General features: G+C 37.6%; 1 long non-coding RNA gene across 1 annotated transcript; it reads left to right on the plus strand.

Moving 5' to 3' along the window:
* The first annotated feature begins 9626 nt into the window (after positions 1-9626).
* Positions 9627-17630, plus strand: LOC118499015. Its single transcript, XR_004901515.1, has 3 exons — positions 9627-10736; positions 10918-10964; positions 17252-17630. It is a non-coding gene; the product is annotated as an uncharacterized LOC118499015 (long non-coding RNA).
* Positions 17631-22907: the final 5277 nt, after the last annotated feature.

Genomic DNA, 22907 nt, shown 5'->3' on the forward strand with positions numbered 1-22907 from the left:
ATATACTCTTTGATCTCACCCTACACAGTTGAGACCTCTGCTCCCTCTCTCTAGGTAGATGTCCTAGAAGGGAGTCAGGCCTGAACTCTGAAAGGTTGTCTAGAAGTTACATTTAGCTGCTTCCTCTTACTGTATGTGGTAGGCTAGAAATGGTACCATAAGTCTCATCTTGTAATCTTTTTTTTCCTTAATAGCAAAACAGTGGAATTTAGTCTGTGGGCTGGCGAAATGTAGGCAGTTGGGGTTTGAACTTGAAGTGCCAGTGTGCTAGCACTGGCTCTCCTCATTATTCTTACAGTGTTGAGAATGACATAGTTAGAAGGCGGCTGAGACAGTGAAGGACCCATACTGCAGTGGTCACTGGGTGAAGGAGAACACAGCATGAGGAGGGCAAAGTAAAAACAAATGGTGTGTCACCAAATTTGAGAGCTAAGAAAATAAATTATGTTCAAATATGACATAAGTTGACAGAAGTTATCTTAACTATCCTGTCTATTAAAAAGAGGTTGTAAATGGTATACAGTAAAGGAAGAAGCATCTCCTTGTCCTGAAGTAACAGACTACTTGTGATTTCTGGAATGTGTCATGCTCCCTCTGACAATTTTGTTCCTTCTACCTGAAACAACTTCTCTGTCTGGATCTCCCCCACTGCTCCTCCTCCAGTTTTCCTCAATTCCTTCTACTGGTCATCCAGATTTCCACATTTCCTCTGGATTGCCATTTCCTCTGGGAAACTTTCTTAGACCCCAGGAAATTGGATAAGGTACCCCGTTCATGTCATGCGTAGTATTTACCTCTGAGAATAGTAGTTGAATCTGTCCTTATTTATCCTTTTTGTCATCTTAGGGCTAGGGATTGTGTCTTGTTCATCACTGTACCCACAGCATCTAGCAGGCAGCCAATAAATATTTTTTGGAGGATTAGAAGATTAATAAATGAACAAGTAGAAAATAGCTATTTTTCAAGGCTTTCTTAATCTTAATCCAAATCCTTTAGTGAATATTTTGTGTGCAAAATCTTGCTTAGGGTTTTAAAATATGTAAGAGTTAATTATGGCTATAGGAAAATGCTTTATTAAGGGTTAAATCTTTGGAAGTTGATCAAATAAAGCTTAAGCATTCTGTGGAAGAATGCAGTAGATAGAGAAATTTTTTCAAAGGCTAACTTGTTCAGCTCTGAATCTCATTTTCTTTTATATCTTTGATCATCAGGTTATAGAATCCATGGTTATTATCAAAAACAAAAAAAAGTGAAAGATTAGCTATGAAGGAATTGGGCCTGTGCATATCTTAGTCACTCCTCTACGTGATACATAAGTCACATGTGGGTGTATGTCTACATAAAATTTATAGATTATAAATACACATTTTTAAATGCAGCATATCTCACTGTTTTATTGGTTCATAATATTTACAAGACCTAAAGGTATAAAATCACTTTGGGTTGATAATTTTATATATATTATATGTATTTATATAAAACACCAAAACTTTGAGATGGATTTTTAGAAATAAGGTATGGATATTACTCATTTCATTATTCTTCCCACTATTTCTAAATGCTCATTCTCCTTGATATAGACCCTAACACATTTCCTTTGTATTATTACTCCCAAATGGAAATAACAGGAGAAAATTAAGAATAACAACAACAACAAAAACTGATTGATTTCTGAGCCATCATTTGATCTTTTTTATTGTTTTACTATTTTTTACTTTTATAAAATATTTGGGCATGCCAAAAGAGCAGAGTAACATTTCATTTGAACTTAAATAAGCCATTACATTAACTTGATTTTTTCCTTCATTTAGAATACATTTTCCTTTTTGATGTTTTCTGAAAGTATCAGAAAGTATTATTATTGCATCTGAAAAAAAGCATCATTGCTGAAATAGCCACAAAATGTTTATCTTTTCTATGAAAACTTTCAAAATAAAATTTCAGTTAAGTATAGTCCCTCAAAAATATACTCCCTGACTATATGAAACAGAATTAGAAAATGCAAACTCCCATACATTCCAGAATTATTAATGCAAAGCCACAGTGAATATTTTATATTTAAAATTCTTTTATCTTGTGAACACATTGATCTTTTAAAAGCAAGTATAGGGTAATCTTGACTAGAAACTCATGTGAAAACTAAATCTTTAATTGTTTTGAAACTCAGAATGGGAGTTATGAATGGGTTCTAAACTTGCAAACTATAGCTTCTTATCCTTGCTGACACACATGATAAAAATGATCTGAAATTTTATTCTTTCATTTATGTGTTTGATCAGTATTTGTTGACTTTCCATAATGTGCCAGGGCCTGTGATGGGTGCCAAGAGGTCAGTGAGCTGGCCATGGCATCTGCCTTTATGCTGGTCACTGTCTGATGTGATTCTCCATCCGGCAGAATGGTAGACTTCCTCTTGGTGAAGTAGGGCACCGAACTGAATTACATACAGAATGATTCCTCATCCTTAACATGGAGTTAATAGAACTAGCTTATGGGGTTGTTGTGAAATTTAGGTGACAAGACCTGTAAAGTGTTAGAACTTTAGTGTATGTCACCTACTCAGAGCTCACTAAATTGTGCTAAAAAATAAATTAGAAAAAAACCCCAGAGAACTATTCAGTTGTAGGAGACCTTGTTTATCTAATAATCTAACCTCCTCACTTTAAGATGGAGGAATCTGATTCTTGGTAGAGTTAAGTCACTTAAGGTCACAATTTTATTGTTAGCAGGAGGTACAATGGAACCCCAGACCTTTTTATTTCTACCTCACATAAAAGTTTTGCTGGAGTGGTTGCTGGAAAAATTGTGGGTTGGAAGAGAACAAGCATAATAGTTGTAGCACATGGCAGATAGGCAATAAATGCTTATTGCATCAAAATTTAACAAAATCATTACCTCAAGGAAAAATTCTAACAGTGTAAGAGCTTTCACAAGCTTGATGACATGCGGCTGAATGTTTTTATTCCAGTTGAGCACAGTCTGATTTCTTAAAGATGTCACACTGGCTGCTGGTGCATGTATACTGTGATTTGCTTGGGTCAGGTCCATAGAAAAAGTGCACCAGGAAAATGACTCCACTGTTTATTGATCAGGTGCAGACCCCTACCTATTCTTCACAGACGTTAGCCATGAGACATGTTCGCTCAGACTGCGATTTCCAATATTACCAAAGGCATCCTCTCAGTTATGGAGATCTGAAAAACAAGAAAGGTCTTTTTATTTTCAACCCAACCTATTTAGTCCCAGAAAATGTCAAGGCACTGTGAACAAGTGACAAGTTCGCAATGTGGTCCTACAGATGACACCCAGAGGGAGCCTGACCACACCATGTAAGCACAAGAAAGTCCTATGAACTATGTAGTGTTTTAACTCACTATCTCGGGGACGAGGTGGCAGCAGCCTGCTGTGGGTCCAGCTTTTCATTCTGAAAAGGAAAGAAGTTCTATTTGTGTTTGTCTCTCCTCATACTTTCAAGATCATGAAAGGATTTTGAGTTACACTGTGGTTTTTTTTGAGATCAGCCTCTGTTACTGCCTGAAAAGCGGCGCACCTCTTTTAATGCCTTACTCACAAACTTGGAGGAAAGAGTCAAATTGTCACTTCACCAGGCTCTGGGCCTTAGACGAACAATTTTTCAGCTTAGGAAGAGAAAGGAGAAGGAGACACAAGGAAAGCACAGAGGAATTGGGGTCAATATTAATTATATTTGGGCAAGGATGCACTTGTTTCTTGATGATATTAATCCTTAGAGTTCAGACACAAATCTCTTAACTTTTCTTCTACAACTGTAAATATAGTTATCCTGTGCTCTTTTTGTGCAGTCACAGTAGTGTGGAGGGCAGTGATTCTTAGTGGATAGTGGTGAGGGTCAATTTTGCCCCCACCAGGGAATATTCAGCAGACATCTGGGGATAGGGTAGTGCAATTGGAACCTAGTGGGTCGAGGTCAGGGATGGTACTAACCGTCTTACAGCACCGGATAGCCCTCACAGCACTGTACAAAATGTCACTAGTGCCAGAGTCAACAAACCCTGGTGGAGGGGTTAAAGTTTGAATTGTAGAGCTAGATTGATTGAGTTTCACTTCTTAACTGGTGACCTTGTACAAATTATTTAACTTCTGTTCTTCAATTCTCCATCTGTAAAATAGGATAATAACAGTACTTTCCTTATAGAATTTTATGAGGATTAAATGAATATATACAAAGTTTTTAAAACAGTACCCAGTGTATAGTCAACACCATATACATATTAGTTATTAGTAATTATTATTAATTAGCTGCTATATAATTCATAATTAATATCAGTAGATATTAGTTGTTAAACAGCACGAAATACATATAAGGACCATAAGAACAGTAGAATCTCTGCACAAGCATGTTTTTGAGGGGTACTTTACTAATACCACCTTAAACAGTAGTCAATGGAGACTAATTAATTTGATGAGATCCATAAAATATTGGAATGCAAGTAATAATGAGCTGTGTGACAGTGTCCTTACTCTCTGCTAGTTTTCTACAGCCAAGTTAGTGCTATGGTGTTGAAATAGAATAGATGTCAGTGTACACCCTAGTACTTGGTATATGCTTGGGTGGTATTAATGTAGTTAGTAATCACATTTGCAAGATTCTTAAAATATCAAAGACCTTTAAGATAACAAAAATAAAACTCCAAAAGGCCAGAGTCTAATGAGAAACCCTGAAAACTAGAGGATATTTGTGGACAGAGCTTACAGATTATCATATGATTTATTCTCTCAGTAATTGTAGAGTTGAAGATGCCAAAAAGTACATATGACAAATTATAGATGTTCAGCAGGGAGAGAGGACTGAATTGGCTGAACTGACCTGTCTGGATGCTATGCCCAGAATTATATGTAATCAAGTGGTTTTAATTTGCATGAGAGTCTGAAAATATCTCTTCTAAGCTTGGTTAAATAGTCCTTGACCTTGAGGCCCTTATTTTATGCTCTAGATAATTTCAGCAGCCAGGGGACCCACTCTGGCTTCCTCTATCCTAGATTATTTCTCTCAGAATGAGAGTTTTAATTAAGAAAATGTTTGACATTAAGGGCCGTAGGCAATTTCACAAAGCCTCAGGAGACCAACTTTAAAGTCACAGTATCAGGCCAACTTATGATAAGTACCATCTACTTTATTTTTCTTAAAGATTTTGTTTTATTTATTTTTAGAGAAAGGGGAAGGGAGGGAGAAAGAGATTGAGAGAAACATCAATGTGTGGTTGCCTCTTGCACAGCCCTACTGGGGACCTTGCCCACAAACCAGGCATGTACCCTGAGAATTGAACCAGTGACCCTTTGGTTCATAGGCTGGTACTCAATCCACTGAACCATACCAGTCAGGGCAGTACTATCCACTTTAAATATTTGTGAACCTAACAGAAGATATTTACAGTATTATTGAGATCCTGCAAGGCTCCATAAAATGTACCTTTATGTTTTACGCTCACTTGTAATTTCAAAGGGCTGAAGTTCACCTTGTTCTGGTATAGTCTTTTACTAATAAAATGAAAGAGGTCACAGAAAACAAGTTAAGAGAAACAAGTACTCTTTTGGATACCTAGTAAATATAAGCATAATCAGGCACTGTGCAAGGTTATCTAAATACTTAAAACATATTTGTGAAATTTTGTAGACAATAAAACCAAAGTTTAAAAAGTTAGGTAATTTACTCAAGATTACAGAACTGGTAAGTTATGGTGCCAAGATTTAGATACAGTTCTGTCTCTCTCTAATGCCTTTTCCATTTCATCAAGCTGTATCTTGAGAAATTAGCATATAACATACAACTCTCAAGCACTACCAGCATCTGAAGAGTCTGAATGATGAGAGGATTTGAGGTGGACCACGCTGGGGGCTGCAGATCTGTACATTTGGATTTAACCAAAGATTTACATCTTCTTCTAATAATTTAAAATGTGGAATTCTGAATTTTGAGCAATTATCATCACTGCCTTATCACTTAACCATAATGTAGGTATTGGGAGAAACAAGAAATATCTCTTCATTACAGAAAAACAAGGTGCCGGTGTAGATCCTGTAGATTCTACGTCCCAGACATATTGAGTCTATTGCATTCCATATCCTCTGCTCTGCCCTTGCTTAAGTCATCATCACACTCACCATACTGAAGACCACAACAGCTTCCCACCTGGCTTTCCTGTTCCTACTCTCACACCTCGCAGCACTCTCTCTTCCTAGCAGCTGGAATGATCCTTTACAAGGTAAATTCAGTTGTCATTCTGCTTAACATCCTCCAAAGGCCCCAGAATGCATTCAGAATAAAATCCAAACAACTTTGCATTGCCTTCAACTTCCAGTGATTACTCCTCTTACCTTCTAAGCTCTTTGTCCAAGGCTCTTTGTACTTGCCATACTTTGTAATGCTTAAAATATTCTTCCCATAGCACTTTGCCTATCAGCCTTCTCTCAACATTAGGTTCCTGTACACATGTCAACACTGTGGAGGCGACTTTCTTCCTAGAGATTTGTACACCCATCTTACAGAAGGGAAAAGCAAAAGTCAAGGTGATAAAAGGATCCACCACAGTCACTCAGCTAGTAAGAGACAGACTGGGGACTTAAACACATGTCTTTTGTTCCCCACTACACCAGTATAACTCCATTTGCCCAACCACACAACCTGTTAATGATACAAAGACTAACTGAAAAGCAAAACTAATTAAAGTGTATTAAAGTTTCCAGGCAAGGAAACAAAAAAAAAATAAACAAATGGGGCTACATCAAACTAAAATGTTTTTGCACAGCAAAGGAAACCATCAACAAAATGAAAAGACAATCCACTGAATGAGAGAACATATTTGCCAATGATACATCTGATAAGGGGTTAATAGCCAAAATTTATACAGGACTTATACAATTCAACACCAAAAACAAAGAAGCAAACAATCCAGCTAAAAAATGGGCAAAGGACCTGAATAGACACTTCTCCAAAGAGGGTCAATAGACATATGAAAAGCTGCTCATCATCACTAACTGTCAGAGAAATGCAAATTAAAACCACAATGAGATATCCCCTCACACCTGTCAGAATGGCTGTCATCAATCAATCAACAAACAACAAGTGCTGACAGGGAAGTAGAGAAAAGGGAACACTTTTGCACTGCTGGTGCGAATGCAAATTGGTGCAGCCACTGTGGAAAACAGCATGGAGTTTTCTCAAAAAATTAAAAATGTAACTGCCTTATGACCCAGCAATTTCACTTCTGGGAATATATGCAAAGAAACCCAAGGCACGGATTTGAAAGAATATATGAACCCTTATGTTTATTTCAGCATTATTTACTGTAGCCAAGACATGGAAGCAGCCCAAGTGCCTATCGATAGATGAGTGGACAAAAAAGCTGTGGTACATTTACACAATGGGATACTACTCAGCCATAAAAAAGAAAGAAAGCTTACCTTTTGTGACAGCATGGATGGACTTGGAGGTTATTATGAAGTGAAATAAGCAAGTCAAACAAAGACAAATACCACATGATTTTACTTATATGTGGAATCTAATAATTAAAATAAACTGACAAAATAGAAACAGATACATGGATACAGAGAGCAGACTGACAGCTCTCAGAGGGGAGGGGGCCAGGGGACTGGGTAAAAAAGATGAAGGGATTAAGCAAAAAAGTTTTTTAAAGTCCCTCATAGACAGGGAGAGCAGTATGGTGATTGCCAGAGGGACAGGGGGGTGGGGGTAGGTAGAAGAGGGTAAAGGGGGATAAATAGTTTTGGAAGGAGACTTAACTTGGTATGATGAACACACAATAAAATATACAGATGATGTATTATGGGATTATACACTGAAACCTGAATAATTTTATTAATCAATGTCACCCCAATACATTCAATAAAAATTATTGAAAAATAAATACTTTTGAACATCTTAAGGTATATTTTATGGGTTCAAGCCCTTCTAAAAGACCTTAACTAGCTGTTAAAGCTTTCTACATACTTAAATATTTCTACATCTAAGGAGTACCTTTATAAGTATGGCAAACTTGAGTCTACTTAAAAGTTTTAATATCGAACATAAAATTGATAAGGTTGCAACTTAAGTTCACCCATCCAAGTCAATTTTTTGAATATTTATTTTAAATTGGATTAAACAGATTAACCTATTGTTTTAACAGGATAAATTTTATCAAATATTACAAGAACAGATAATTCCAAATATGCACAGCTTTCTTCATACAATAATATTCTAATTTTGAATCACAACTTTATACTTAATCTTAAATCTTTCTGAGATTAAAATATTCTTGTCAGTAGTAAAAACCAAGTCATCATTTCCCTCTCTTTGCCCATTTTGGGATACAGTTTAAGCTAATTTCTAAGATAATCAGCAGCGCTGATCGGGAATGCGCACTCCAAGTGTTGTCAGCTCTTGTGTTGTCAGAAAGATGGAATGAATTCCACAGGCAGATTTTGCAGAAGTTTTAGCTATCTTTATCTCCAAATAATCCCAGATATTTTGTCTAATTCACATAATAATAAAAATAGTGACTTGTTAGCATAATAGATTATAGAAATATGCTTTCATATGTGAAATTAGAACTATTAAAGATGTGTGGTTTGGCTAAAACATTTGAGACAGTTTTCACCTTCAGTGAAGAGCATACAGTCTTGCTAGGCCTCAATTTTTATCTCTCAAGGTATCTGTATGTGTGTTAGAATTTGGTTTGTATCTTAGCTTCTTAATAATACAGTGGTGAAGTTGTGGTGAAGTAACTAGCTGATTACTACTGTTATTTACCAAAAAGAAAGTAATGGTTGCTCCTAACCAATTCGACTTAAGCCAGTTGGAAACATTTTGCCATGTAATTTTGCTATTAACTTACAGTTGCATAATGAGAAAAGATTATTTTTGTCAACTCTGATGGAACCCTATTATAGTTGCTATGTTAATGAATTCATAACGGCAGGGGAGGTGGTGGTTTGACAGTCAAGATATTTAATTTTCTACTCACAGGACTCTACAGTTCTCACATTGTTTCATTAGATGTACTTCCTTAGCTTTTAATGATGTAAATTTTCCATTGAATTTTGAAGGCCGTTGAACTTGATGAAATTGTGTTTTATAGTTTATATTCACAGAATCAAAGGACTCTATGCTTATTGAAATAATATTGGATTCCATTTTAGTTCACTAACCCCCACATCCCTGCCCACCCCAGCCCCTGGTAACTGTTGGAGTCAGAACTCCCCAAAGTCATTCCACTGATAATAGAAATTAGGAGAAAACACCCATGATCTAGGTGGCAAAACTTTAACAAAGCTGATTTAGGAAGTACTTTTTACATCAAGCAGTGGTAGGTCACTGGTGTTTTATTTGCCAGAGAAATGTTTCAGAAATGAAGTTTCCCTCATGGGGCACCAGATATATGCCCCACTGTCAACTGGCATAGCCATCTCCATTTGGAAAAAGGAAGACATATAGAGAGGAGGGGAAGTGATTTTTTTAAAAAATTATAAATTTAATTAAATGAATTGATTTAAAGAATAATTTTAAAATTTTATTTATTTATTTTTATTGTTGTTCAAATACAGTGTTCTCCATTTCCCTCCCACCACTCCTCCCTCCCCACCCCTCCCCACCTCCCACCGTCTATCCTACTCCCTTTTGGATTTGTCCACGTGTCCTTTATAGATGTTCCTTGACGACCTTTCTCCTTATTTCCCATGTTATCCACCTCCTCACTCTTGAGTGGGAAAATAGGGGAGTAAATTCTTTCCACTTGTATTTTTCTACTATCAAGATTCTAGACAAAATGTATGTAGTCAAGAATGGGTGAGGAGAGCAGTCAAAGTTCATTTGTAAAGAATTCCTTTAAAAGAAAGTTTCTCCATAGACCCATGTTTTAATAGATATCTCTCTACTAAGCAAATGTATTTATTACATAATTACTTATTTTCCCACTTTTACTAAGCAAAGATGTGTAATAGATTATTAGAAATTCTAATTAGAATGCACTAAGGTAACTTAATCATTTCAGCTAAAGCAGAGAAAACTGGGATGCTACTTAGGAATGATTTCATTAGTGTTCTCTCAAAATCACTTGGTATTTGAAAGAAATATAGATTTTCAGGCTCCTCACCAAACACTGTAAAATATAATCTCAGCTTGGGATACAGAAATTTTCATTTTTAAGTAAATACTGTCTTCTTTCTTCAGGTGGTTCTGACTGTTCCTTGAACCACACTTTGAAAGTACTATACTAGAAATTTTGAAATTTTGAAAATGGCTTCCAGACCTCCCTCTGAACTGACTTCACAGATCTGGTGCCTTCAGGTTGGGAATCTCTGGAAGGGTGGGTAATTGCAAACTCAATTCAGCTGTTCAGCCTTAGGCAGTACTTCAATCGAAGCTCAAGAACCTATGACTAAGTTGACCTTTTGTCGTATCTCTTTTCCTCCCTGTTTATTTAAGTTACCATCTTAACTGGCTCGTGAAGTCAAAAGTGCTTTTGTTCTCTGCATGAATGGTTTGATTCACATCACACCACTACAGCTTCAAAGGAAAAAAGTCTCTTACCTTTGGATAATCTCTCCCTCTCCCTATAAATGCCACAAGCCAGCTAAAGGATTTTAAAGATCTTTCATTTTAAATATTTCAGACTCTTCAGATCACTGCTCTTTTCTTTCCTTCTTAGAAGAAATAGGACCAAAAGAAATAGTACCGACTTAGAGTATTTTTAACAAAGGTGATTTCCTCCACATAATAATATATTTAAAGCAGTGGATTCACAAATTGGGAACTTGAAATGCACAGCCTACTGGAGCCATCTCCAGAGTGTCTGATTCAGGAGGTATGGGAGGGGTCCTCGGAAATTATTCTTTGATTAGCCAGATCTCTTAATCGTTTCAGTGAATGCACCCCAACAGATCACTTGCCCGAGTTTGAATGATCAAGAAGTGGCAAATTCTGACTAGTAGGACTGTATTTTCTCTACTATCTCACACTGATGAAATAAAAAGGCCAGGCGTGGGGGCGGGGGGAAAGGCTGTCTGAGCTACTTGCCAGTTAAACCTCGTATATCTCAATTCACCTCTCTCTCTCCACCTCTTCATTCACTCCATGTTTCAGCCACACTGAATTTCCTATGGTACCTGATCACATATGATTGTTTTTGTCTTCCTGCTCTTCTACATGTTATTTCAGCCTGCAATTCTTGTTCCCAACTCTCTTCTCCCTGCTAAACTTCACCATTCCACTCAAATATCACCTTTTTGTGAAGCCTCCCTAATACCTCAGGCTGAAAAAATTCTTTTTGTGCACGCTAATATTATGGTGCCAAGAAACTGACATTCTCTTGTCTGCAATTTATGTAAAATAGTTCCTCATAGTCAATATGATATGTATATGAGTAATTTAGTAATGAACTCTATATCCTAGGGCCAGTTAGATGAATTATCCTAATCGGGAACCACCTCAAGAAGTGGTGGGTTGGCATTTTAAGATCTTGTAGTCTTCACTCCAGGAGCATGATAACAATTTAATCCCTTAGACATTGCTATCTAAATGGAGATCGAGAGGGCAGTAGAAATAGTTTTTCACTAGTGAAATGAGTGGTATTTGAGATAGGTGAATTGTTTGGAAAGATGTACTAACTCTTTGGCCCTTCCATGAATGGGTTATGAGAACCTGGCAAGCTCAGCAGCCTAACCACCTCAGGAATGTGCTCTAGGGCAGGACTCCCTTTGTTTCAGTGTTTCTTCCATTAAACAGGAGGAATCCGGACTGGGTGATTTGCTGAAATCTGCTGCTGGAACCTAGTTGCCTGTGCTGCCAAGGAACCTTTCATGCACGATACTCTCCTGAATGCCTAAGGATACAAAGGTAGGACTTGATTGAGCTTACAGGGACAGCTTGTATGACAATGTGGTTGTTCGATTGTTTCACCTCTGTTGGAGAGGAAAAACTTTTCCTCTACTCCCTTAGGTTCTATGATCAGGAGAGCCTATGAATTAAGCTAAGAAATATGATTAACAAAAGAAAAAGCATACAATTTTCATTAATATTTTACATGCATGGAGTTCGCAGAAAGGAACTGAAGTTTGACAAATTGATTAGCCTCTGGAATTTATATACCATTTTAACAAATAAAAGAGGGTTTTGTTTTCAAGATGATAAATAAGGGTAAAGGGACTAGGAGATATATGGGATAGTGAATGAAAGATAAGGGCTATTTTAGTAAGGTCTGCTTATGCAAACTCATCTCAGTGTTGACTGTGTCTTTAGGGATAAGATTACTCTCCTTTTCCTGGTATGGGGGGAGGGAGACACCTTCACAAAAGAGCATTATGTGCCCTTATTTAGGCAGAAAAACAGATGATCGAGAACTCTTCCTGCATTTGTTGGTTCTCATCTCAATTGTCTTCAGCTCTAAGTAATCTTTATATCACAGTGGCATAATTAAGGTACCACTTTTATTTTTACCCTTGAGAGTATTTTATTCATGGGGCACTGGACTCAAACTGGAACCACAGACTTCTCCCCCGATTCCACCAAATAAAAGGAAAGGTATACAAAGGTATATTTTTTATTTATAAATTGTGATCATTTTTATAGCTAAAAATAATGGAGGGTGGGATAATATATTTGAATTCCCTTCACCTCCTTGCTAATAAATGTATCCTTGGCAAAATTTGGTTTGAGACTTACTTTTATTAACATTCACGTTGTGCAGGAGGAGACTGGTAGCTCTCCCTTGCCTCTGGTTTAAAGGTTTAGTAGAGGCTACTCAAAGCTATCGAGATAACCCAATACCTGTGTGTGACCAGTGTCTTGAAACACCAATCTTATTCTTCGTGTACCTCATGATAGACAGTGCCTGATATAGTATGTACTCAATAAATGATTTTGTTGTCTTTAACTCATTATAACTATTAAAATAATTGGACCTTGACTGTTTTACAGAATTATATAACCTGCATGAGGGCTTTTATTTAAGCCAAACGACAACACCCAGATTTGAATTACAGATACTTTCATTTTTGTTTGAGGAATGTTGAGCAAAAGTTACAAATACCAGCTTTTAATGAAGTTACCACTTAAGGTGAAATGTATTTTAGAGTTCCAGTCAAGATGGAGGCATAGGTAAACACAGCTTGCCTCGTTGAACAACCACATCAAAATTACAACTAAACTGTAGAACAGCCATCACTCAGAACATCCAGAAACTGAGTTGAATGGAAGTCCAACAACTATGGAATTAAAGAAACTGCATCCATCCAGACTGGTAGTAGGGGTGAAGACATGGAGATGCAGAATGGGCTAGTCCCGCACCCATTTGTGGTACATAAAAATTCAGGAGGGATATCTCAGAAGTGAGGGGTCCCAGCCACACACCAGCACCCCCAGCCCAGGGTTCCAGTGCCACAAAGATAAGTCCTCAAAACTTCTGGCTGTAAAAACTAGTGGGGTTGAGTTGGTGGAAGAAACTTTGGATTTAGAAGCAGTTCTTAAGGACCTGAACATGGACTTACTTAGACTCAATCCCTCTGAAATCTAGTAGCAGGGTAGCAGTTTGAAAGGTAGCAGTGGTATACAGGGAGGAACTGAAGTGTCTGACATCAAGGCAAGAGCTGGGGGACAAGCTTTCTCCTAGACAGTATGGCAAGAAGAAGCTACTGTCTCTTCTCTGAACCCTTGAGCCACAGAGCCAGCAGGCAGGTGCCATACCTGAGACTCCATTAACCTGGCTAACACTGTTTTCCCCACCCTGGAGATTCCATGAGACTCCACCTCACTCAACTTAGGGGCTCACCCAAGCTGTTAACAGTGGCTTTTCCATATGAATGGCTTGTCTCATGCTTCATATCTCCCTAAATCCTTTCAAACAAGCAACAGCGAGCTTCAGCAATTCCCCATTCCCCAAACCTTCTGCTAAGTGGCCCTAGGCCTGGCACTAGCAGCAGCCAGCCTAGATTCACAGCTTGGCTTTGTCTGCAAATCTCCAGGCCAAGCACAAGTAACAACCATTTCAGATTGCTTTATAGCTCATTCAGGGTGGCCCCAAGCAAAATACAGGTGGGGGCTGATCCTTACCTGCAGCACGTGGGAAACCCCAGAGCCTGTGCAAACAGTGGACAACTACAGACCATGTCAGAACACCACCACCCTACCCCTACACAGCTGATACTCCATGGAGGGCAGAGGTTGGTGGTCAGTGGTCACAGCCAGTCCTTGCAGTTGACTAGCCTTGACAAATCTCTCTCATTGACCTGCCAACAGCAATCGAGGCTCAACTATAAGAGGGGGGTATTGCCAACCCACTCAGAGGGTGTACCTTGAGTACCTAGCTTGAGTGATAGGGGAGGCTGTGCCACTGGACCCTGCTGGACACCTATTACATTAAGCCATGCTACCAAGACAGAGAGTCATAGTAGCTCTACCTAATACATAGAAACAAAAAACGGGGAAGCTGCCAAAATGAGGAGACAAGAAAACATGGCTCAAATGAAAGAACAAATCAAAACTCTGGAAAAAGAACTGAACAAAATGCAGATAAACAATTTATAAGGTGCAGAGTTCAAAACACTGGTTATAAAAATACTGAAGGAAGTTAGTGAGGACCTCAAGAGCATAAAAAAGATTTAGTCAGAAATGAAGGATACACTAACTGAAATAAAGAACAATTTATAGGGAATCAACAGTAGAGTGGATGAAGCTGAGAATCAAATCAATGGCTTGGAACATAAGGAAACAAAAATAAATAACCAATCAGAACAACAAAAAGAAAAAAGAATCCCCTAAAATGAGAATAGTGTAAGCAGCCTCTGGGACAAATTCGAGCATTCCAACATTCGCATCATATGGGTGCCACAAGGAGAAAAGGAAGAACAAGAAATTGGATATCTATCTGAAAAACTAATAAAAGAAAACCCTAATTTGGTGAAGGAAATAGACATGCAAGTCCAGGATATGCAAAGAATCCCAAATAAGATGTATGCAAAAAGGCCTGCTCCAAGACACATCATAATTAAAATACCAAAGGTTAAAGACAAAGAGAGAATGCTAAAAACAGCAAGAGAAAAGCAGTTATGGGGAATTCCTATAAGGCTATCAACCGATTTCTCAAAAGAAATTTTGTAGGCTAGAAGGGACTGGCAAGAAACATTCAAAGGCATGAAAATCAGGGACCTACAGCCAAGATTGCTCTACCCAGAAAAGATATAATTTAGAAATGAAAGGCAGATAAAGGACTTCCAAGACAAGAAAATACTAAAGGAGTTCATCATCACCAAACCATTATTATATGAACTGTTAAAGGGATTTATTTTACAGAAAAGAGAAGATTGGCCCTGGCTGGCATAGCTCAGTGGATTGAACGTGGGCTGTGAACCAAAGCATCACAGGTTCGATTCCCAGTCAGGGAACATGCCTGGGTTGCAGGCCACAGCCCCCAGCAACAACACATTGATGTTTCTCTCTCTCTCTTTCTCCCTCCCTTCCCTCTCTAAAAATAAATAAATAAAACCTTAAAAAAAAAGAAGATTGAAACTATGCACAATAAGATGGCAATAAATACATAACCATCAACAATTGAATCTAAAAAACAAATTAAGCAAATTAGAAGAACAGAGACAGAATCACGGATACAGAGAGTGTTCTGATGGTTATAAGATGGGAGGAGGGTATAGGTGAATGGATGAAGAGGTGAGGGGATTAAGAAGTACAAGCAGGTAGTTACAGAATAGCCATGGGGATGTAAAGTACAGTGTAGGAAATGGAGTAGCCAAAGAACTTATATGTTCATGACCTGTGGACATGAACAATGGTAGTGGGGATTGCCTGAGGGAGTGGGGGGTGCTGGGTGGAGATGGGCAAAGGGGGAAAAATTAGGACAAACTGTAATTGCATAATCAAGAAAATATAATTTAAAAAGGTTATTCCTGAGAAAAACTAGTTTAAATATAAGTATAAATATATTAAATATAATTTTGATACATACTTTATAAAATTTTTATTTCTTTGCCCCTTCCACCAAATAAGCGACTATGCAACTGATATATCATATTATTCCATACAGTATGAACAAAGGCAGCTTTAAGAATAGCTGGTGGGGATGCATGATACACTCATTTGCAAACAGCATTCATTTTTCAATACTGTCAAGAAAATTCATCTAAAGAAATTATAAGCCTAGAGAGTTTCTGCATTGGCCGTTTGTCATTAGAAGCTTCCACACAATAAATAGGTATTACAGGTTGTTAAGCATCTCCAGGAACATTGCTCATTGTAATCTATTGGAAAGATGATTGAATGTTATTTAAGTAGGACTTTACATGCAATAAATAGTACATTTGCAGACTGCTGAGAAAATTGATGAAAAGGATAATGTTCCATTTTGGATTCTAAACAAAGGCAATCAATTAGTAGGACCAGTTTAAATAATGTGAAAGAAACAGTGCCTAGAAACTCGCCCGCTGAAAGATTGGACCTCAGGCTGAAATAACTGCTTTTGCATTAAAAAGATCTATAGCTTGGCATAAAAAATCATGAAAGGGTATTGTGAACAGAATCCATTTCTGGATCCACATTACTCCCCAGAGCTTGATTTCTCATGAGCCTCCTTTCTTTGCTCTGCCTTGCCTTTATTAAGGGCTACATTTCAACTTCCTTTTGAGCTCACAGCCACATTCTGGCCAGCATTTCCGGTGTACCCCAGCAAAGATTTTAAATGCTTTAAAGAAGGATCATTAACAAGAAGCTTACAGAGTGTTATTGATTTGGGGTCTAGCCCTCCATTGCTAGTGTGACGTTGTCTGCAAGACTGTGTCTTGCTGGTGATGGGGATGAGTGTTTGGTGATGGTTCCTTTACATCATAGGTAGGCAATATTTATCTGTAAAGTTCTAAATAGTAGATATTTTAGTATATGTTGACCATACAGTCTCTGTTACAACTCAGCTGTGACGTAACTACCCTGAAAGCAGTGACCGACAACATGTCTGTGTGTGTTTGCGTTCCAGGACAACTGTATTTAAATAATGGGCAGCTGGTCCCTGCTCTCACATCTAGGGACCAAAATCACAGCTGACAAAGTCCCACAAAGAACAGTCTCAATTCATGCATATGTATTTACGAAAAAATAACTGTTATTTCACAGATGATGATTTCTAATTTCATATTACTTGTATATTATCTTTGCCTCATAAACCAAATAGCTAGCATTAAACTTGACTCATTTTTTCCTTTGTGTCTTCCTCTTTAGCCTTCTGTGTTCCCATTAATGCTTCTTACCTTCGAATCAGATTGGTTTGGTCCCCTTAGGATATGGAGCCTTGGAATAGGCCTGCGAACTGTTATGTAATTTGTTCACCAAAGACAAAGCCCAGAGGAAAGGCACATTTAATTTCTAGCTAGCTTAGTGAATATCAGGTATTGGTACCCATCAAATATTCTACTTTTCACCCCTTACCCTAAGCCCCAGGGTTTTTCTACAGAGGAAATCAGAAGTCTTAGAGAGGAAATTAAAAAGCAAAACAAAAAGAATATATAAAATACATTGAAGTGGAGGGATGTCAGGTAGGAAAGTGACACCCACTGATAATACACAAGGTCTGTCCAGAAAATGTCTGATCATTGTTAATATAATGAGAATGTTTTGTGCACCATTGATGTAACCTGGCAGCCAAGGAGAGTGGACAGGAATGAGCATGTGGGAACAGTGATGACTTTACTGTACTAGTCGGTGGGGGTGGTAGACACTGTTGAGTTAGCATGTGTACTGTGCGGCTGTCACATTCAAAATGACTGAACGAGTAGAGCAATGAATTTTCATCAAATTTCCACATTCCTCTGTGGAAACTATTTGGATGATTCAGAAGGCCCCACCTATGGGCAACTGGTGACTTGCAGTTTCATCACGACAATGCACCTGCTCATGTACCACATCTTGTGCAGAGTTTTTTGGTGAAACATTAAATCACCCAGGTGACTCAACCCCCTTACAGTCCAGATTCTGTGCCCTGTGACTTCTGGCTTTTCCTAAAACTAAAATCACTTTTGAAAGGGAGGGGATTTTGGGTCCTCTATGAGATTCGGGAAGTCTATGATGGGCAGCTTGTGGTGATTGGGAGAACCATGGGAGGTCCCAAGGTGCCTACTTTGAAGGAGACGGAGGCATCATTGTTCTATGTACGATGTTTCTTGTATCTTGTAGCTTCTTTAGTAAATGTCTTTATTTTTCATAGTATGAGGCTAGATACTTTCTAAACAGACCTCGTACATAGTAGTTCTCTTAACTGACTTTAATGAATTACTGACACTTTCGATTCTCTCTGTAAAAGGACACTCATACCACATAGATTGCTCAAGCAGACTACATTCCAGTAGGTTAAATCATCTGACCAGCTTTTAAAAATCCCATCCCCAAGGCCCCACTCCAGACCACTTAAGTCAGAATCCTTTCAGTGTGGGACTCGGTGATTCTACTGTACAGCCATGGCAGAGCACCATTGTCCTCACTACTCAAAGTGTGGTCTGTGTCTAGGAGCAGCAGAAGCACCTGGGAGCTTGGAAGTACAGCTTCTGCCCCACTCCAGATTTACTGAAGCAGAGTCTGCATTTCAACTGAACCTCTGGGTAACTATATGCAGATGAAAGTTGAGAGGCCCTGCTCTAGCAGGTACATGCAATTTTGTCACCACCTGCAACATAGCATGCAAATCAAAGGCCAGTTGCATTTGTCTTTAAATCTGCTTATCCAGTTGTAATTGTAACTATGTAAACATTATATAACTGATGAATTACAGGTGTGCAAAAAGAGTTGTTTCCATAAAAACAAGATGTAATATTTTGAAATAAAGGTGAACATATAATTGCCTGTCAAATGAGGCTTGAGATAAACGGTAAAAATTGGCAGAAAAATTCATAAAATTCCAGATTGATTGTACAGTCATCTTGTTTCACAATTGTCTTTAAATTGTTATGCCAATTTAAATATACTAAAAGGTACATTGGATTGGAGGATCCACAAAGAAAAGACCCACCAATTAGATTAAAACAAGAAACCAAATATTTTCAGTTCAAATATAAACTATATTAATGTACTTTCTTATAGTGTCTCATCTTAGTTGATTTTCCAATTAGTTCACTAACTACTGCTCTAGATCACATTGGATAAGAAAAATCCTACTGTTAATACTCAACTGACAAACCAAGGAGCTTTTCTTACTTCTTCTCTTCATGGTCCAAATGGTCTTGATTCATCTAGAATTGTCTACTACTTATTAGACCAATTAAGGAAGAAAAAGCAGGCCCATATTGTATGATCCATGATTTCAGAAAAGAAAAGACATCAATAAATTAGAAGGACACATGCTCAGGATGAAAGAGAAGTCCTCAAATGGGAAAAAAAGCTTCGCAAAAATAAATTAATTTTTAGAAATTTATTTCACTTTATTATGAAGTGGCAAAAGCCCATCACAGATCTGCTAACAATCATTTGGGAATCACTCTTCTCTATGGTTCTAGAAAACAAAGAAAGCATGGGATCACTAAAGTCTATTCTTCACCAGGACTCTACCTAGATGGGTCCTCCTGATGCAGTTACGCATGTTCTCTTTCGTGCCATGATGTATTCTCCTATTAGCACTTACCTCACTCTATTGTAGCTGTTATTGTAGTTATCTGTCTTCACCCCTGGATTGTGAACTGGGCCATCCCCATTGCATCTCTCATATACAATGCAGTACTGGATACAGAGCCGACAAGCAATGCAAACCTGTTGAATGAATGTATGTAGTAGATCTGTTTCATATACATTTATACGAAAGAGAAAATGAAACTCATTATAAGATGTACTCTATTCTGCCCTGCTCAGATTCTGGTTGAATAGCTCTGCTGAATTGTCAACAATGTGGTAATGTATGTCAGTAATTAAACACTGTAAAATTGGCCATAGTTGGTTGCATTTTTTAATTACCTCCCCATTATGAATCCATTTATTGTACTATATATAATTAATACTGATTTTCAGACTGAAGGAATTTCAGGATGATAAAAACATTTGAACTGTTTTTATTACATTATATTTTTATTAAGTAGTAACTTTTATAGCAAAACTCTGGTCTTTTTATTAATATAACAAAAAGAAATTTTATTATATTGGTACCAATCAATCCAAGAGATAAAGAATTGGAAATATACTGTAAGATTTTCCTTTTGCAGAACTAACAGAGAAAATAAGAGTTGTAAAGAGATGAAGTACTCTTTATAACTTTTGAAAATAAGATATTAAAGGAACAATTTATATCTCAAGTTGGTTCTCAGCAAAACAATTTCCTCTGTATTTGCAATTATGTAGTTATCTTTTGTCTTTTTTATAAACACCAATAACTAAGTGCCAATAGTGCATGTTCACTATAATTAATCATAATGCTCTTATACTGGTGTTCTATTTATTAATTTTAATTTTAGACATCATGTATATGGGTTTTTTATAAAGAAATAGGATGACACACTCAGGACTGGCATTCCTATTACCCTTACATTTACCTTCCTATGGTTCAATAAGAATGTAATTTATTAACACTTGTTAACATTTTTATCTTACAGATAATACTTGTTAGCTAACATGATGTCATTCGCATGTGAAAATTGCTCTTCCAGTTTGTTATGAATCAAATGTGAGAGCTAGGATGGTTGCCTTCTGCTGGTGTTTTATCTACCCATATCCTCCTATTAGAGTTCTTTTGTGAACATTGGAATAGCAGTGGCTGCCAAGTGAGTGGTGCAGGACAGCCAGGAAGAAGAATATGCCAACTGGGCCTTGTGGGAATGGAGCCCAGCCTTGGCCTATTTCACACTATGCATTGACCCTGCTAGCTGATGCCTCAGATCACTAACGTGGCTCGCTGCTTTGAACAGTAGGAACTTTCCCACATGAAAATACCTGGCAATGGACTTCCTGTTATCTGAATTCTCTCCCTTTTATTTAAAATTTGGAAGTGTATTGACTCAACACCTGGTTTTAATTCAGAGTTACCTTTCTTTAGGTTAGAAAAACAGTTCTGAAAATGTAAGACCAGATCTGTTGTTCTCTGTGTTTTAAGACCTTTGTGGGTTACATTGTTCCATGAAGGTACCAATATCCTTCACAAATAGAATATGTGGAATCAATAGGGACGTTCTTTCTGCTGTAGTCAGAGTTTTCATTAGGGAAATATGATTTGGTGTATCAAGCTGTCTTGATGTGAAGGATAAGCTGCATCAAGAGCAGGCTGTTTCCCAGCATTAAGACAGACAGAGATATGTACCATGAAAACGGTCTGTTCCGTGCCATCAGGGAGGGACTGATGGGATGGGGACAGGGATCCTAGCCAAGGAGGGGTTGATGTATAAGATACATTTAGAGTAACAGCTGCTTTTAAAAAAGATTCTTTTAATTCAGGCTTATTGCAGCTTTATTTCCCTCGAAGGGAAATGGTATTTTACTTTCTCATTACATTTCATTTTTTGAATCACTGGGGTTGAGGACTCTACATGTGAGGGGAGCATTACACCATCTAGTTAATTATTAATTTTTTCAGCAGCTAAGCAAAAGTGTCAGGCATTGTGTTTAATGCTCAGGATATAAGAAAAAAGGCATAGAATTTATGTAACTGCTCCCATGGACTTTACTACTTTATTTTGAGTGTGGAGGTCTATCACAGAAAATAAACATATACATGAAAAATAATTTCTGTGATTACAGGATGTGATGAATCCTGAAAAGGAATAGAAGCCAACAGATGGATTAGAGGCCTGAGTGAATATTAGTGCAAGTCTTTCCCAAAACTGAGCACCCCAGGGCAAGAGCAGTATTTGGGGTCCCCAGTGTTGCCTCTGACACTGGAAAGGAAGCATCACCTTGTTCCACTCATTGCTGCAGCAACCAGAAGCAATCAGAAGGCAAGCTGAACTTTCAAAATCTTCTTCCTTTGTCTTCTGCTTAAAGACACAAATTTCAATTTTCTAAACCATTCACTATTTCTTGAAGGTTTTCCCAATAATTGTTTCAAATGGCCCAAGGGTAATGTTTCTGTTGATGTCCTTACTATAGCCATGATAGTGCTCAGCTGTTACTGTAACGACTTTATGTACCACAAAGTTTAATGGAAATGTGCCACTTCAATAAAACCAAAGAAATCTGAAAATGGGATATAGAAAATGACACTGTTACTATGGTGATGGCATCTCTTTGGCACTTGAAGAAAATCACTTAATACAGTTTTAAAACCCTAGTAAATATCGGGCAGCTTTACGGACCTGTAATGAACTGAAGTCATATGTCAGAAAGCACTAAAATTTGCTTTGCATTTTATGGCACACAGCAAAATTATAATGCAGATGAGGACTAAATAACCTATAAATGTTAAACACATAGTTAAGCATGGGGTGTGTCAGCCAGAGTCTCTGTGATTTTTCTGTGCAATATGTTCACCCTAAATGCAGTTAGGAGAAAATGCATCTGCCTTTTTCTAGGCCTGTGTATACTTTGGTGCCTTTTCTGGCCAAAAAGGTAGAACAAAAACAATTTCCATTTGGTTTTTGCAGATAATAAGGTAAGATAGCAAGAGAAATGAGCAAGCCTCTGTCCTTATAAATTTAATGAGGTAAATACCGATCACATTGTTAGTCTCAGTGCTGCTACTGTTCAGCCTGATCCAAAAGGTAACTGCATTTTGTGTTGTGCACCATGTCCTCTAGTTTGTGAGGAAACAATTGATTTTATTCACAAATCATAGCTCTTGTTTTGTATTTTTCTAGGCGCCAGTATAAGAAGTTGAGCTTCAAGGTGTCTTGAATAATGTGTCCTTGGACATAAAATCTTTTAAATTCATAGAGAACATTTTATCCTAGAAAGAAACATTTCTCCCCAGCCA

This window comes from Phyllostomus discolor, chromosome 2, assembly GCF_004126475.2.
Source record: "Phyllostomus discolor isolate MPI-MPIP mPhyDis1 chromosome 2, mPhyDis1.pri.v3, whole genome shotgun sequence".
Lineage (NCBI taxonomy): Eukaryota > Metazoa > Chordata > Mammalia > Chiroptera > Phyllostomidae > Phyllostomus > Phyllostomus discolor.